General features: G+C 42.1%; 1 pseudogene; it reads right to left on the bottom strand.

Annotated features, from left to right (window-relative positions):
- Nucleotides 1-5,181: 5,181 nt before the first annotated feature.
- Nucleotides 5,182-6,156, bottom strand: LOC123326032 (annotated as a pseudogene).
- Nucleotides 6,157-17,474: the final 11,318 nt, after the last annotated feature.

The following is a 17,474-nucleotide window of genomic DNA, read 5'->3' as shown; positions in this document are numbered from 1 at the left end:
GACTCTCAAGCTTTGCCCAAAAATTACAAAGGAAAAAGGAAAACGTGTTAGCCAGGAAACTGCATCCTCCAGCCCACCACTTTCTTCTCATTTGAGGTACAAAATTACTCTTAGGCCCCTACCTGGGGCCTTTGGGACTGAGAATTATTGTCAAAAAATGCCACTCATTCCCATAAACTCTATACTGCGGTCTAGTTTCTCACACAGGGCAAATGAGAACAGGTGTGAGAATGCATAAGCTAACAGTGCGACCTACTGATAGTTGTGAAGAGTGACAGAGAATAGCCAGACAGACGAGGGCCTGACATTCCTAAAGGAGACGTGAAGGACTAGAGGAGCCAAAGTGGGGCTATTTGGTGAAGTGATTGTGTGCAGCAGTGAGTTACACTTCAAGTGATCATTGGCTGTGAAAAGACAAAACAAATAATGATTCTTGCATCTTATTTAAGTGGTTGCTGAATATGTAAAATACATTTAAATTCTATCAAAAATGATGAAAAAACATCTTTTGATCCTTGATGGGCGAAGCATCACTTTTCTGGAAAATTCATTTATGGAGAAAACCTCATTCCCCCAAAATTATGTATGAGTGAAATGTAACTATATTTAACAGTATTGAGTGCTAATGACATAGTGTGTTGTTTGAAGCAATGTTGTGATGGCTTTGATGTAGAAACATAATTCTTTACCACTCCTGTGAAGGACAACTTGGGTAGTTCAATTATTTCCATGCAAAGAGGGGCGCCTGGGTGGCTCAGTCAGTTAAGCGTCTGCCTTCGGCTCAGGTCATGATCTCAGGGTCCTGGGACTGAGCCCTGCATCAGGCTCTCATCTTGGTGGGGAATCTTCTTCTTCTCCCTCCCTTCTCTCCACTTGTGCTCTCTCTCTCTGTCTCTCGCAAATGAATAAGTAAAATATTTAAAAACAATTATTTCCATGCAGAAACCAAGCAGTTCACATCATTGAACCTTCTGCAGTTAGACGGGAGGTGGCAACAGATCTTATTGTATGCCAACTCCCTCCCAACCCCTTCCCGTAAGACCCTCAACCATAGTCCTGTTTTCACTAAAAAATAGGGTAGGAAAAATGTAGAAAAGCAGCAGAAAGAAATGAACCCTGGAAGTCTTATAGCCCACTATTACTGTTGGCAACCTCTGGGCAATCTGCGGGAGGTCAGTCGCCTGTTTGTTGAAGTGCTGATTGAAACTCTGGGACACCGGTTCTTTCCCTTAATACAAAACCAATTTCAAGCCAAGTCACTTAAGACCTTTTGAAAACCTTCTCCAAAATAGCATGTGATATCCTGAGGAAAAAATAAACCATGATTTAGTAAACGAAATGATCCACGTAGTAAGGATGGCTTTATATAGTGTTCTCACAGAAAGAGAAAGCACAGATGGTCAAGTGTGGCCAGGAAAAAAAAAATCTTTGGCCCACCCACGTGAGTTCCAACTTGAAATGGACTTCTCCATATTCCCAGCCCAGTAAGTATTTGCTCCCCACCAGCTCTGGGAAATGGGTGGAAGGATTCTCACCAAGCCCGGGAAGTAGAAAGTCCACTTACCTGACGATGCTCTGGAAAAAAATTAAGGAATGTTGATGGCATTTTATAGTGACCATGGCGTTAAATCTTGCTCCTTCAGATTGATTTTGCCATAGGCACATTGTCATTTCATTCCAGATGGCAAAAGTCAAGGCTAGGGAACAGTGCTGGCCTAAGATTTGACTTCAGTTTAATTGCTGATAATCATGATGAGAAAGACCACAGAGTAAAAGAGGCCCCACAATGAGAATTTGGCTTTATGCTGCTTGGCAATTGACTCCTATCCTCTGTTCAGGCCCTGTTCTCAAGTAATCTTACACTAGCTTGACCCTGACTTTTTATTTTATTTTTTTAAGATTTTATTTGTTTATTTATTTGAGAGAGAGAGAGAGAGAGCAAGCAGGGGTGGAGCAGAGGGAGAGGGACAAGCAGACACTGTGCCAAGCACGGAGCCTGATGAGAGGCTCGATCCTATGACTCTGAGATCACGACCCCAGCCGAAATCAAGAGTTGGACGCCCAGCTGACTGAGCCACCCAGGTGCTCCGACCCTGACTTTTACATGAATGAAGATTTGGGGCCTCACTTACAGTATTGTATGTCAGAGTTGTCCACGTAGCCGTGGTGATGATGACACATCTTGTTGCGTATGCACCATGCACCATGCATTTGCTGTGTGGAGCCCTTCACAGAGGTTATCTCATTTAATCCTTACAACCACTGGGACGAAAATCCTCTAATGACTTCCCAGTGGACTTATAATAAAAACCAGACCCTCTACCAGGACCCCTAAGGCTCAGCGTGATGCAGTCTCTTCACGCCCTGCTTCTTTCTCACTTGCTCTGCCTTGTTTTGTTCTTGAAACACCCCAAGTTCGTTCCCTCCTTGGAGCTTTTCCACCAGCGGTTCCCTCTATCTGGACAGCTCTTCTCCTAGACCTCAGCACGGATGGCTCCTCCTTGTCATTCAGGTCCCGGATGAGGTCTCACCTCCCAGAGAGGGTTAGCTTGACAACTCTGTCCAGAATACTTCCTGATACCCCTTTCACATCACTCTGCTTTCTTTTCTTTTCTTTCTTTTTTTTTTTTTAAAGATTTTATTTACTTATTTGAGAGAGAGAGAATGAGAGACAGAGAGCATGAGAGGGAGGAGGGTCAGAGGGAGAAGCAGACTCCCTGCCGAGCAGGGAGCCTGATGCGGGACTCGATCCCGGGACTCCAGGATCATGACCTGAGCCGAAGGCAGTCGCTTAACCAACTGAGCCACCCAGGCGCCCCTCTGCTTTATTTTCATCTAACACCTAATTTTCCCTGAAAATGTTCTTGTCGAGTGATTTTAAAAACTCTCCATCTCCACCCATTTGAATATCAACTTGCTGAACATTTGGACCATACATATTCTTTATTATTATGTTCCCAGCTCTCAGAACAGTGCTTGGCACATGGTAGGTATTCAATAAATGAAGAACTCCAGTTTCCAGAGCAGGAAGCTGAAGCACCGAGAGGATAAGATATCTGTCTTAGGTCACACGACTCCTAAGGCATTTATCCAGGCTTAATTCCAAAGCCCATTTTCTTAACCACCACGCTATGACATGGATTAATAGATTTCTTTCCATCAAACCTGGACTCATGTAAGGGTTATAGTGAAAACAAAACTTAGATTCCCAAGAGGGGAATTCTGGTTGTGTTTTAATCTACTAAGTTAATTGAGTGGGTTAAGAGCTTCTGTGTTGAACCACTATACACTTTTTTATGAGCCACTATTAAATAATGCCTGTATTTCTCCAAAGTGCTGAATTTCAAGACTGTGCCCTCAGGAGAGAGTAGAGCTGTGAAAATATTTCACTTATGTCCTAATAGCTCTGATCAAGATACATGCTTTTATTTTTTTCAGGAGTTTATGTGAAGTGAAGCTTAAATAGACATATAATGTGGGCTGTTCTAAATATTCTTGATTAAGAAGCTTAAATATAAGCATAAGAAACAGCAAGTAATAAATGCTATCACCTTTGTTGCATTTTCCTGCATTTACTTATTTTAAGATATGTGATCTATTTTTGACAAAGAGTGCACAAGTTTGCAGCCTTGCACTACATTTTCATTGTGTTTTGAATTATGTGTAAGGAATAAATATAATTTCTGGGTTCTTCCAATCTCCTTCTCTAAAGCTCTCCTTAAGTTATTTCACACTCTGCAAAGTTTAATTTAACCATGCTTGTTTTATTTGATAGGTTAAATGGAATTAAATTGGCTTTAAAATAAATTACGCTGCAAATAATAAAAATGCTAATAGGAAATATATTCCTTAATACTAATGCTATATTTCTTGAGGCTTCTGAAGCCCAGTTATTATTATCATTACAGACAGTCTTAGCCTACAATTGACCAATTTATGGGTGAATTTTGGTAACACAAGGAAAAGTGTGTGTGCATGGACGTGTGTGTATGTGTGTGTGTGTGTGTGTGTGTGTTGAAGAAGGCAAGACAGTTCACCTTTTGTGGTTCTGCTTTCTCTGATCTCACAGTCAGAAATTTCCTTCCTTTCTTTTGTTCTCTAGTTTGGAAATCTTGAGTATGATTGTCCTAGTGAGTTAGCTTCCTTTTACCAACACAGAAAGCTCACAAGCTACTGGTGCTGGGCTCTCTGCTACGGGTGTCCCAGAAGTACCTTTCATCTCCAATTCCAGAAGCTGGGAAGCCTGCTCATACTGCTCAAAGAAAAGGAGGATGGGCTCCTGAGATACTGAGTTGAGCCTTATATTTGTCTTTTCCCATAAAAATACTGCTATATTACTGCTTGATGAGGTAGAAATCATGGTGTTATTAGTGTAATGTGTATTTGTATTTTTGCAAACTTGCCCTGGAACAAATGAGAAAAAGATTTCCAATTCTAAATGACCAGTGAATAAGCTGCCTTTGGGAAGATAACCCCTTCCTAAGTTGAGGGCTGCTTACCATTATGCACTTGACTCTATTAAGTTTGTAGCTGGTGAATGTTTATGGTCTTACTGTGTCTTGATCCTGTCTGTGAAGTTGGGCTTTGAAACATGAATCACATATTAACCTCATGAAGACACCGTATAGAAATAAGCAGCATGTATCTCTAAGTTGAATTCGACCTTATGGCTCTGTCTTTACATAGGATTTATATAAAAGTTGTGTCCGAGAGGTTCAAAGAGTGAAAGAAAGAAAAAATGAAAGGGGAGAAGGAAGGAGGGAAAGAGGGTAGGACTGAAGAAAAGAAGAAAGGGTTGGCATGCTCTAATACTAGTTTCTCATTATCAAAACTGTTTTCTTGCCTTTATTTTCATCATTATTGAATCCATGGTAAAAAAATGTAAAAATAGTAATGTGAAATGTAATTCATTCGTTCCTTTATTCATTCTTCATTCTTTTTATAGACTCCTTCACTGTGCCAATTTTTTTTTTTGGTGGGGACAGGGTACAGTATATTTTCTTGATCATACTTGACAAGGTAGGGCTCCCCAAGCCCCTCTCCTTCTTCAGGGGATCTGGGATGGAAACTGTGGAGGTTGGGAGATTCTCAGTGTGTTGGGGGGATGAGTTTGAGCTAGGACTCCCCAGCAGCTGAGGGCCTCTCTCTTCCTCTTGCTGGGACTGGTGGTCCAGGGAACTCTTACATTTTGGAGGCCATGCGGACCATAAGGTCCACCACCCAGTTACTATAGCCAAATTCATTGTCATACCAGGAAATGGGCTTGACAAAGTGGTCATTAAGAGCAACGGCAGCCCCAGCATTGACGATGCAAGAGTGACTGTCACTGTTAAAGTCACAGGAGAAAACCTGGTCCTCAGTGTGGCCTAGCCGGCCCTTGAAGGGGCCCTCTGATGCCTGCTTCACCAGCTTCTTGATGTCATCGTATTTGGCAGCTTTCTCTAGGAGGCAGGTCAGATCCACAAATGACGTGTTGGGACCCGGAAGGCCATGCCAGTGATCTTTCCATTCAGCTCAGGAATGACCTTGCCTACAGCCAGTAGAAGAAGAGATGATGTTCTGGACAGCCCTTTGGCCATCATGCCACAGCTTCCCAGAGGGGAAGCTTCTGGGTGGCAGTGACGGCATGGACTGTGGTCATAAGTCCCTCCATGATGCTGAAGTTGTCATAAATGACCTGGGCCAAAGGGGCCAAGAAGTTGGTGGTGCAGGAGGCATTGCTGACAATCGTGAGGGACTTGTCGTACTTCTCATGGTTCATGCTCATCACAAACATGGGGGCATCAGCAGAAGGAGCAGAGATGATGACCCTTTTGGCCCTACCCTTTAAGTGAGCCCCAGCTTTCTCCATGGTGGTGAAGACCCCAGTGGACTCCACAACATACTCAGCACAGGCATTGCCCCATTTGATGTTGGCTGGGTCTCACTCCTGGAAGATGGAGATGGGCTTTCCATTGATGACAAGTTTCCTGTTCTCAGCCTTGACTGTGTGGGGAATTTGCTGTGGGTGGAATCATACTGGAACATGTAGACCGTGTAGTTGAGGTCAATGAAGGGGTCATTGATGGTGACAGTATCCACTTTGCCAGAGTTAAAAGTAGCCCTGGTGACCAGGCGCCCAGTGTGGCCAAATCTGTTTACTCCCACCTTCACCATCGTGTCTCGGGGTCAAGGCTGGCTCTGCACCAGAAGATGCATCTGTCTGTCCAACGGGGAGGAGCAGAGAGCCACTGTGCTGAGTTTTCTTTTAAAATTCTGCTAAATAGCCTGCAGAGGGTGCACTTTCCTTAATTTAGGTCCTTCCAACTGCTTACTGACCAAAAAGGGACAAATTGTTTTATAAGATTAAAAACTGTTATCTTGTAATTCACGACAACATGGATGGAGCTAGAGGGTATTGTGCTAAGTGGAACAAGTCAGACAGAGAAGAACAAATACCATATGACTTCACTTATATGTGGAATCGAAAAACAAGACAAATGATTGAACAAAACCCAGAAACAGACTCATAAATACAGAGAACAAACTGGTGGTTGCCAGAGGGGAGGGGTACGGGAAGCTGGGTGAAATAGGTGAAGGGGATTAAGAGGTACAAATTTCCAGTTATAAAATGAATGAGTCATAGAGATGTAAAGCACCGCATAGGGAATATAGTCAATAACATTATAATAATGTATGGTGACAGATGGCCACTACACTTACCCTGCTGAGCATTATATAATGTATAGAATTTTCAAATCCCCATGCTGTACACCTGAAACTTATATAATACTGTATGTCAACTAGCCTTCAATAATAGAAATTTTAAAAACTATACAATAAAAAGGAGTCCAAGTTCTCTTTTCTTTCCTCTACCAAATATTATGGAATGGAATATGTAAAAGGCATAGGAAATATAGTCTCTTTTACCTTTTTGCTAATACAAAAATCAGTCCTGATGTCTTTCTTGTTTTACATGGAGCTAGGCTCATCAAGCCTTACGAACTGAGGCTTTTTTTTTTTTTAATTTGTTACATCCTTGTGGCTTCCTTTTCTCCTCACTCTTTTGTGTATGTGTGTGTATGTATCCCTAACTAAAAATTAGCAGAATAGGGTGTACTACAAAATGGTGCTAAGTATGCAGGGACCCTTTATGTTTAATTACATACTGATTTGGAAGCAGGAAACATGAGAAACGGTCTATGTCCTTTTGAGAGACTTTTATCTACCAATTCTGAGAGCTTTTTAATAGAATGTAAATAATATTTCTTAGCCAGTCAATTTTTAAGTGGCTCTCATTCCTTCTGTCACAATATGAGGTACAGACTTTAATCAAAACCTTCAATTTTGGGGGTGCCTGGGTGGCTCAGTTGATTAAGCAGCTACCTTCAGCTCAGGTCATGATCCCGGGGTCCCGGGATGAAGCCCCGCATCGGGCTCCCTGCTCAGTGGGGTGTCTGCTTCTCCTTCTGCCCCTCCCTCTGTGCTCTCTCTCTCTCTCTCACGTGCTCTCTGTCGCTCAAATGAATAAATAAAATCTTTTTTAAAAAACCTTCAATTTTATTTTTCCGAGTGTCCATTTTCAAATGTATAATAACAACGACCATTTATTTCATACTTCTTATGGGCCAAGGACTGTGTGCTAATTGTTTATCTGGATGATTCCATTTAATAGTTACAATAGCCTTTTGGGTTGGGTACTATTACCATCACCTCTATTTTAAAGATGAGGTCACTGAGGATAGGAAGGGTTAGGCCCAACTAACACAGCAGAGCTGGGATTTCATGCTCGGTCTGAATGACTCTAAAATCCTGGCTTTTTAAACTTTATGCATGATGTTTCCCAAGTTGTGGGTATATTAACTGCAAGTTTCAGATGTTGGTGAAGAGTATTATACTCACTGAAGGAATCCTAGACTTTCTGTAGTCACATCTCTCTGCTTTATGGAAAAAAAATAAAACCCAAACCTGATGCCAGGGCAGGCTCAGTGGTTTCTCCATTGAACATCCAGGACCAGAACCCAGGCCTTCTGACTCCAGGCGCAATGCTCTTTCCTCTGATTAGAAATGTTTCCAGATTTAAACTCCAGTTTATAGGACCTTTAATAATCCTCTCTAAAGAAGAGGCAAGAGGTTTCAAATTCTTCTCAGAGCAAAAAAGAACTGACATCAAAAAGTTTCTTTGGGGTCATTTGTCTCATGGTGACTTTGAGTTGGCCTTGATCTTTATTTAGAATTTCAGTTTTATGCTCTGCAACAAGTTTGGCCTTGTTGGAGGACTGTCCAAAGGTCAGCGAGTTGGCTGCTGGTGATTGGATGCGCACCCAGAAGCCAAAGTCTATTACTGTGCCCGTGGAAATCCCCAGCTCGCCTCTGGATGAGTATCACATCCACTCTCTGGAAGCTGTGGGCCTTGTGGGCTTTTTGCACACTGCTCCCTAGGAGCCTAATGCTGGTTGAACAGCACTTCATTCTGCAAGGATCTGGGTCACAGCGGGACAATGGCTCTCTGGTGTTCTGGGTTTTTCTCTTTCTTTCTCTCGTTCAGCCAATGATTCTGATTCTGTTTTACTTTCCCCAAAAAGGTGTGGTTTAGAGGACAAAGAGTCTTCCTGGCTTTGTTTAGCTGTGCTATTTTGTACTACTTTGATTTGAGTACAGATCTCCCCAGTATCTCTAAGGCTCATAGAAACTGTCACAAAAATTTTCTTTCCAAGTAACAGCCCATGCTGTCTATGGATAGGCTTACCCTACTCTTGCATACGCAACACATTTCATATTGAACATTCTGTTTAAGTATTCCTACAACTACGATTTCTCAGCTAATATTGGATTTGTTCCAAAAGCAAAATATATATATATATATATTTTTTTTTTTTTTAGGATTTTATTTATTTATTTGACAGAGAGAGCACAAGCAGAGGGAGTGGCAGGGAGAGGGAGAAGCAGGCTCTCAGCTGAGCAGGGAGCCCAATGCAGGCCTGGATCCCAGGAGCCTGGGATCATGACCTGAGCTGAAGGCAAACTCTTAACCGACTGAGCCACCCAGATGCCCCAGCAATGATATTTTTCAAGGATAGAAATACCCCCTTTAGAGCCCACCTATTAAGATATTGCTGTTTATCTATGAAAAGGAAACATCTGGGTTTGAGTTCCAGCCCAGTTACCTAGCAGGCAGTGATCTTGGGCACATCAAGTAACTTCTTTGAATCTCAGTTTCCTTACCAGTAATACGAGAATGATGATAATTACCTTCTGCATAGGATCAATGTGAGAACAAGTGACATATATATCAAAGTGCTTTGTAAACCATAAATGATTCAAACCTTAGTTTATGTCACATTGTCACATACCTGTGAACACTTGAATGCATATATGTTATTGACATGATTGTTTATATGTCACGATTTAGGCTTGGACCAGTCCGGGCCATAGTTGTGACTCTAGGGCAATGGTTCTCAACTGGGGACAATTGTGTCCCCCCAGGGGATATTTAGCTTTGGAGATTTAGTCTGGAGATATTTTGGGGTGTCACATTAGCAGGATGGTGCTGGAATCTAGCAGGTAGATTCCAGAGACTCATTTAAACATCCTACGATGCCAGGATACCTCCCTACAACAAAGATTGATCGGTCCTAAAATGCCAATAGTGCTGAATTTGAGAAACTCTCCTCTAGAGCAGTGCCTCTCAAATTTCAGCATGCATCAGAATCACCTGGGGGCTTGTTAAAACACAAATTGCTGGCGGACGCCTGAGTGGCTCAGTCGTTAAGCGTCTGCCTTCGGCTCAGGTCATGATCCCAGGGTCCTGGGATCGAATCCCACATCGGGCTCCCTCCTCTGGGGGAAGCCTGCTTCTCCCTCTCCCACTCCCGCTGCTTGTGTTCCTGCTCTCGCTATCTCTGTCTCTGTCAAATAAATAAATAAATAAAATCTTAAAAAAAAAAAAACAAAACACAAATTGCTGGCTCCTATCCCTGCATTTTCTGATTCAGAAAGTCCAGGCTGGGGTCCGAGAATTTGAATTTCTAAGAAGTTTCCAGATGATGCTGATGTTGCTGGTCCAGGGACCATACTTTAAGAACCATTGCTGGAAACATTTCCATCAATAAGCATTGGTTGATTTGATAGGCTTCTTTGCTTAGTCAATGCAGCAAAATAGTGTCTTTACTTGGTAAATGGTACAAAATTTGTATTAGCTAGTATGGCTCCAGGTCTAAATTCTTTGTGTGATCTATGTGTGATTATAGGCAATGACAAGGCTTTGCCTCATGGAGGGAAGCTGCCCTCCTCACATCAGAGATGGTACACAGCTAGTGCATTACAGTTTTCTGGGGGAAGTTGCATTTGAGGACTCAGGTCCCCCCATTCCACCATGCTCATATACATAGCCACCTTCCTAACTCAGATGTCTCTATTTATTGCCTTGACTATTAAGATATTGCTGTTTATCTATGAAAAGGAAACATCTGGGTTTGAGTTCCAGCCCAGTTACTTAGTTATTTCAGTTACTTAGTTATTTCCTTCTCTTGACTTGCCTTTCCATTTCTAGCCCTTCCTATCTTCCTCTCCCCAGCTTATGGGGCTGGGAAGTTCATGAGTGGATCTGTCCTCAAGGGGAATGAAAGGAAACCATCAGGCCTGCCCCTCTGCTCTCTTCCTGTCCTCTACATGCTGGTCTTACTCTCTTCCATTTCAGAGGAGCTTCCTCCATATGGTTGGGAAATGACAACTAATGATTAGAGGCATGATTAGTACAAGGTTTATAACATCTCATTTTAGCAACTACAAAGAAAAGTGAGGTTTCCTCTCTTTCATGATGCATATAAAATCTCAGATAAGCACTCTGATCACATCATGGATAGGCCACTGATTATAGCTGGGGAATGGGAGGAGTACCATAATTGGCTGTCTCGCTAAAATCACAAGTGGGGGAAAGAAGAAGAAGAAGGTAGCAGGAGGGGAAGAATGAAGGGGGGGTCGTCGGAGGGGGAGACGAACCATGAGAGACGATGGACTCTGAAAAACAAACAGGGTTCTAGAGGGGAGGGGGGTGGGAGGATGGGTTAGCCTGGTGGTGGGTATTAAAGAGGGCACGTTCTGCATGGAGCACTGGGTGTTATGCACAAACAATGAATCATGGAACACTACATCTAAAACTAATGATGTAATGTATGGGGATTAACATAACAATAAAAAATAATAATAAAAAAATCACAAGTGGGGGACAGGAATATCATCTTATGGAGAAAGCAGTTGCAATTATCAGAAAAAAAGTGATCCTGGGCAGACAGAACCAAAAAATCTTCACAAGCATCTAATAAGAATATGAAGGGGGTATGCATGCCATGGTGAGACCTTGGATTTTTAATGTAGCTTAGATGATAAGTTTGTTTTTGAACACATTGTTTAGGTGTATATGGACTAAATGGTAGCCAACAGATATTTGGAACTTGCCTAAGGAAAATGAGAAAAGAAAAGAAAAAAGAAAGGAAGAAAAGAGAAAGGGAAATTGGAAATTTTACTCTTATGCATAAAATATGAGATAAAACAAAATTAAAATTTATTTTCAATTTTAACAATCACCACTACAATTCCCCATAAGTCAACCTTGAGATGTCTGCTAAGTACCCTGTGGTGTGATGAACATTTCAGTTTTTAGGCTACAAGACAGTGGGTTTACTACCAGTTCATTCTGAATCCTCTTGAAATTAATAGTTTTTCCTATAGGCACCATGGTCAAGCAACATGATATATAGTTTCTTAGCAATTGACTTCCCATACTTTAGGCAGAAGACCAATATTCCAGTTAGTTAAAACATGTAAAGATATAATTTTTATAATGATGTTTACAGTTGGTCAAAATGGGTTATCCCTTACTGTCATAATATTGGGATGAACAGAAGTAGAGGAGTCTTGATAATTTTTTCCCCAGGTTTTAGCTCAGTCAATAGAAACCGGTCAAGTAGTTAAGACTGGACAAGATCATAAGAGTGTATGTGAGAGCAGATCATAGGTTCTGTAAATTGTGTCTGTATAAGTGGAAGAAATTATAGTGGGAAACATCTAGGGGGCATATTACCCAGACTTGCACTGTCCAATATGGTATATATATAAACTTGGCCATAGTGCCTATGGGAAAAATGATTAATTTCAAGGGGATTCAGAAGTGGGTGGGGGGGGGGGAGTAGATGAAATAGATAAAGGGCACTAAGAGTACACTTATCATTATGAGCACTGAGTAACATATGAATTGTTGAATCATTATACCTGAAATTAATACAACACAGTATGTTAACTACACCGGAATTAAAATAAAAACATTAAATAAAATTAAAAAATCAATTCCTTAGTCATACTAGCCACACTGCAAGAGCTCAAAAGGCTTATGTGGCTAATGTCTACTATATTGGACAGCACCTATGTAGAACATTTCCAGCGTCACTGAAAGTTCTTTGGACAATGCTAAGCTGGATAGGATTGGGTCAAGTTCCCTTTCTTTGGGATGAAATAAGCTAAATATAAATTTTAACAGGTATTTTTTTTCTCTTTCCTTGTGCCTTATAGTAAATCCTGTCAGCTCTACCCTTAAAACCTCACGGTATATGGGTAAGGCAGGTCATCGAGGAGTGGAAAACAGCAAAGCTCGCCTCCATGTGGAGGAGGTGCTTGTTGTTCAGACCCTGTGCGGTTGTAAATGAAATGACCGCTGTGGGCAGTCTATACATGGGAACCTCAAGGGAAAGGAATGTGTTGTTTTTAAAGCATCATCTGGGGTGATGCTGATGCTGCTGGTCCAAGGACCACCCTTTGAGGAGCAGGGCCTTGGGGGACACAAGCCCTGAGGCTGAGTGACAGGAAAATATGCATCAAAAAGAAAAAATGCAAACAACATCATGGCTGGAGTTTGTGTTGATGGGAACTCAACACCGTGGGCCAGTGGGTTGGAAAACCAGGAAGGATGAGAATAGGATGGCCCTTTTGAAGTAACTTGCTGCATAGGAATAAGTACCTAGTACAAAGGAACTTGGCAAAAGTTCTTAAGAGAGACATACACAAATATCCTCTTAACGTTGATTTTGTCATCTGACCCACAGAACTCAGTCAGTTACCAAGAAGGCAGGCAAGAGATGCCCTATGCAAGAGAAAGCATCATGGAGCTGCTTTGTGTCAAAAACCAAACCAAGAGATGAAAAGAGGAAGTACAAAATACAAAGCCTTAAAACACATCCCAGATCTAACCACTTCTCTCTTTTTCCACTGATACCCCCTGAGTTCAAGCCACTAGTATCTCACTTTTGTAACTGCAATAGCCTCTGGATTCATCTCCCTGTTTCCATTCTTCCCATTTATATACGGTCTCCCTAGAGCAGTCAGGGTGATTTTTAAAAATGGAAATTTCTTAAGAGAAAAAAAAGCATGCAAAAGAGGAAAATCCAGCATTTATTGAATCCCCACTATTTGCACCACTGTGCCCTGTTCTATCTTCTTTAACCTTCACAATAATACATGAGGGAGGTTTCATAATTCCCTCCTTTTTGCAAAGATGGAAATTAAGGCTTAGAGAAGGCAAATAACTTGTCTGTGTTCGCCCAGCTAGTAAATGGTAGAACCATCGAAGAAACAAATGGATGATCAGACAGCAAAGGCCATAAGCTTCCAACTAGACTGCCTTGCTAAATACTATTAAACCCCAAGAGATTTGTTACTGGGCCTCTTTCCATTGAGGAAGAGAGGAACCTGTTGTACCTTTATCTACCTTTATCTACCTGTTTGTTTATCCGGACTTCATGTCTTCAGTTATGAGGACAATAGCCTCTTCATCAGGTTAAAGTGGAAACTCTCTATTCTTTTTACTTCCAAAGATGCCAAAGTGGCAAGGGGAGTTTTGAAGGGGCTTCTGCCGTAAGGTCCCCTCCCTGATCAAGCTGGGCCATTGTCCTAGGGTTTAGGGCAGTGGCTCCCACGTTTTTGGGTTTGAGGCTTAGCTGGAAACACTGGTTTTGAAGGCACCACCGGTACAGATCGAAAGAGTCAAAACAGAACACATACAAAAAAGCCAGTGAAAATGATAGCAAAGCATGATAAAGTGAAACAGAATCTCAGAATGTGTAAGTTGGGGTGCCTGGGTGGTTCAGTCAGGTAAGTGTCTGACTTGGTTTCTGCTCATGTCATGATCGCAGGGTCCTGAGATCGAGCCCCGCATTGGGCTCCATGCTGAGCGTGGAGCCTAGTTAAGATTCTCTATCCCTGGGGCGCCTGGGTGGCTCAGTTGGTTAAGTGACTGCCTTCGGCTCAGGTCATGATCCTGGAGTCCCGGGATCGAGTCCCGCATCGAGTCCTGCATCGGGCTCCCTGCTCGGCAGGGAGTCTGCTTCTCCCTCTGACCCTCCCCCGTCTCATGTGCTCTCTCTCTCTCTCATTCTCTCTCAAATAAATAAATAAAATCTTTAAAAAAAAAAAAAAAAGTTCCAGGCCAGGGGCGTCTGGGTGGCTCAGTTGGTTAAGCGACTGCCTTCAGCTCAGGTCATGATCCTGGAGTCCCAGGATCGAGTCCCGCATCGGGCTCCCTGCTCAGCAGGGAGTCTGCTCCTCCCTTTGACCCTCCTCCGTCTCATGCTCTCTGTCTCTCATTCTCTCTCTCTCAAATAAATAAATAAAATCTTAAAAAAAAAAAAAAGATTCTCTATCCCTCTCTCTCTGCCCCACCTCCCCACTCGTGCTTTCTCTCTCTTTCCCTCTTTTTCTTAAAAAAAAAAAAAAAAGAATGTGTAAATACATCATGGCGCCCCTCTGCCTCTATGCTACCTCTTTCTCTGCATTGCTCTGCAAAGTTCTTTCTGTCACATCACTTTGTTAAGGGGATGTACGCTGAGTTGCAGTAAAAATAAGTTTTATTACTTTCGTTATATTTTTTGTAGCTGGGGAATCTCTGATAGAGTAGATGCTTCTTCCTTTCCTCCTAAGAAATAGACCACATCCGGGGCGCCTGGGTGGCTCAGTTGTTAAGCGTCTGCCTTCGGCTCAGGTCATGGTCCCAGGGTCCTGGGATCGAGCCCCGCATCGGGCTCTCTGCTTGGCGGGAAGCCTGCTTCTCCCTCTCCCATTCCCCCTGCTTGTGTTCCCTCTCTCTCTGTCTCTCTCTGTCAAATAAATAAAATTAAGAAAGAAAAAAAGAAATAGACCGCATCCCCCTTTTATCCTCTGAGTGGCAGCACTGGGACATATAGGAAGCGGTTGGCATCAGCTACAGAAATAATGGAGATTCCTAAGCCTCAGTGGTTTCTGACTTCAATGTATTTCTTTAGCTAAATCAAGTGATCTTCAAATCCTCACCCCTCACCCCCAACATTCTCTAGCATAAAAGTCATTTAAACTTGCTTCTCGGGCTGTGGCTAAAGCAGAGGAGGGGGATGAAATTTTATAATATTAGAGATGAATAATTCGTTTCAGTCCCCAATTTTACCGATGAGGAAACTAAGAGTTTGATGTTACTTGCTCAAGGTCATAGAGCTAGATATGGGAATAATTATTGTAAGTGGAAAAGAGTGTGGATTTTAGAGCTGAATCCTGTCATTTACTAGCTGTTTTAAACCGGGAAAGCCATTTAAATACTCTGAGCCTTTCTTTACTCATTTGTAAAACTAGGATGATAATATTTAGGTTGCAGGGTTGTTTGTTGTTGCAAGTTTAGAGATATCTATTACAAATCACTTAGAAGAGTCTATTAGTTATCTACTGTTGTGTTACAAAATTTCCTGGACTTAGCAACTTATGACAGCAAACATTTTTGGTCTCACAGTTTCTATGGGTCAGGAATCTGGGGGTGGCTTAGTCGGACACCTCTGGCTCAGGATTTTTACAAAGCTGCATGATCTGTCATGCAAAATATCATTTACGTGGGTGTGAAAAGCAGGAGTTGGGATCACTGGGGACCATCTTAGAGGCTGCTGAGCATGGAGTATCTGTTAGGTAACAGTCGATTTGGCTTAGATGCGGGGTCAAATTGTATTGGTACCCAGATATCCTATTGGATCAGTCTTCATTTCTAGGTTCTATTTTCAGCCTGGCCTCATTTAAAATTTTTATCAGTGACTTAGATGATGATATTAAACAATAGTCTTTAATATTTCCTGATCATGCATCTATAAAAACTTCTGAGCGTCTACCTCAATATACATATATTTATTTATAAATTATGAACATCTGCTGACATTAATTTATAAACACCAACTAACATTAACTAATTTATAGTAAGGCTTAATTTCTTTCTTTCTCTAGATGAATAAAACCCCTTAGAAACAGAAGTTTTTTTTTTAAACCTGAACCCAAATGGATTGTCTCATGTATTCTCTGGGTATGTGTAACCTCCTGACATATAAAGTTATGGAGACATAGGGAATGTGGTGAATACCAGAGTCAGGACCCAAATAAATCTCAACAGGCTGGAGTTACAGACAAATATACCAAGGTTGGGGACAAGTCATGCAAAAAATCAACATCCCAGGTATGTAAGTCACCTTTTATGTAGATCCTTGCAGAGGTGGCTCCTTCAGGCAAAAGAATGACAAAAATTGTTTCCTTCTTCAGGGGACAAGGCTTGATGAACTGAGTGCAGGCTAGACTTTAGCCCCAATTTTTCATCTCATCTGGGCCCCTTACACAGTGTACACACTGTACAACCATGCATGGCAGACCTGTGGCTTCCCAGTAGCACATGCGATAAAGAGTCTTGGGGACGCCTGGGTGGCTCAGTTGGTTGAGCGTCCAACTCTTGGTTTTGGCTCAGGTCATGAATTCATGGGTTGTGGGAATGAGCCCTGCGTTGGGCTTCACACTCAGCGGGGAGTCTGCTTGAAGAGTCTCTCCAACTTGGGTGAGTTTTAGGTCAATTAGCTGAGGCCCAGGCAACAGAGAAATCAAGTACATGGTAAAAATAGGCTTCAGGAATAAGGCTAAATCTCAATTATTAGAAATGGAGCACACATTTGGCCCAAGACATCAAGACTGATTTGATGCCATCATCTTGTGTTTATGTTTTGACCCCTCACAAGAGAGACACTAATTCTTTACCTCTTGAGTGTGAGCTGGACAAATGACTCAATTCCAAAGACTAGGATATGGCAAAATATGTATGACCAGGTCATAAAAAGATGTCATGGCTTTTTTCTTACTCTCTCTCTCAGATCTCACATTCTGGAGGAAGCCAGCTGCGAGGACACTTAAGCAGCCCTATGGAGAGGTACATGTAATGAGGCCTCTTGCTAACAGCTATTTGGAGGAGCCATCATGGAAGCAGATCCTTTAGCTTTCATCAAGACTTCAGATGACACTCCCCCAGGTTGACTGCAACCTCATGAGAGACTCTGAGCCAAGACCACCTAGCTGAGCTGTGCCCAGATTCCTGACCTAAAGAAACAGTGTGAGGTAAAAGATGTTTGTTGTTTTAAGCCAGGAGTTGGCAAACTATAAATGGAAGACCAAATCCAGCCTGC

Source organism: Neomonachus schauinslandi, chromosome 1 (assembly GCF_002201575.2).
Source record: "Neomonachus schauinslandi chromosome 1, ASM220157v2, whole genome shotgun sequence".
NCBI lineage: Eukaryota > Metazoa > Chordata > Mammalia > Carnivora > Phocidae > Neomonachus > Neomonachus schauinslandi.
The sequence above is the reverse complement of the archived record's forward strand: the minus strand, read 5'-3'. Positions and strand labels throughout refer to the sequence as shown.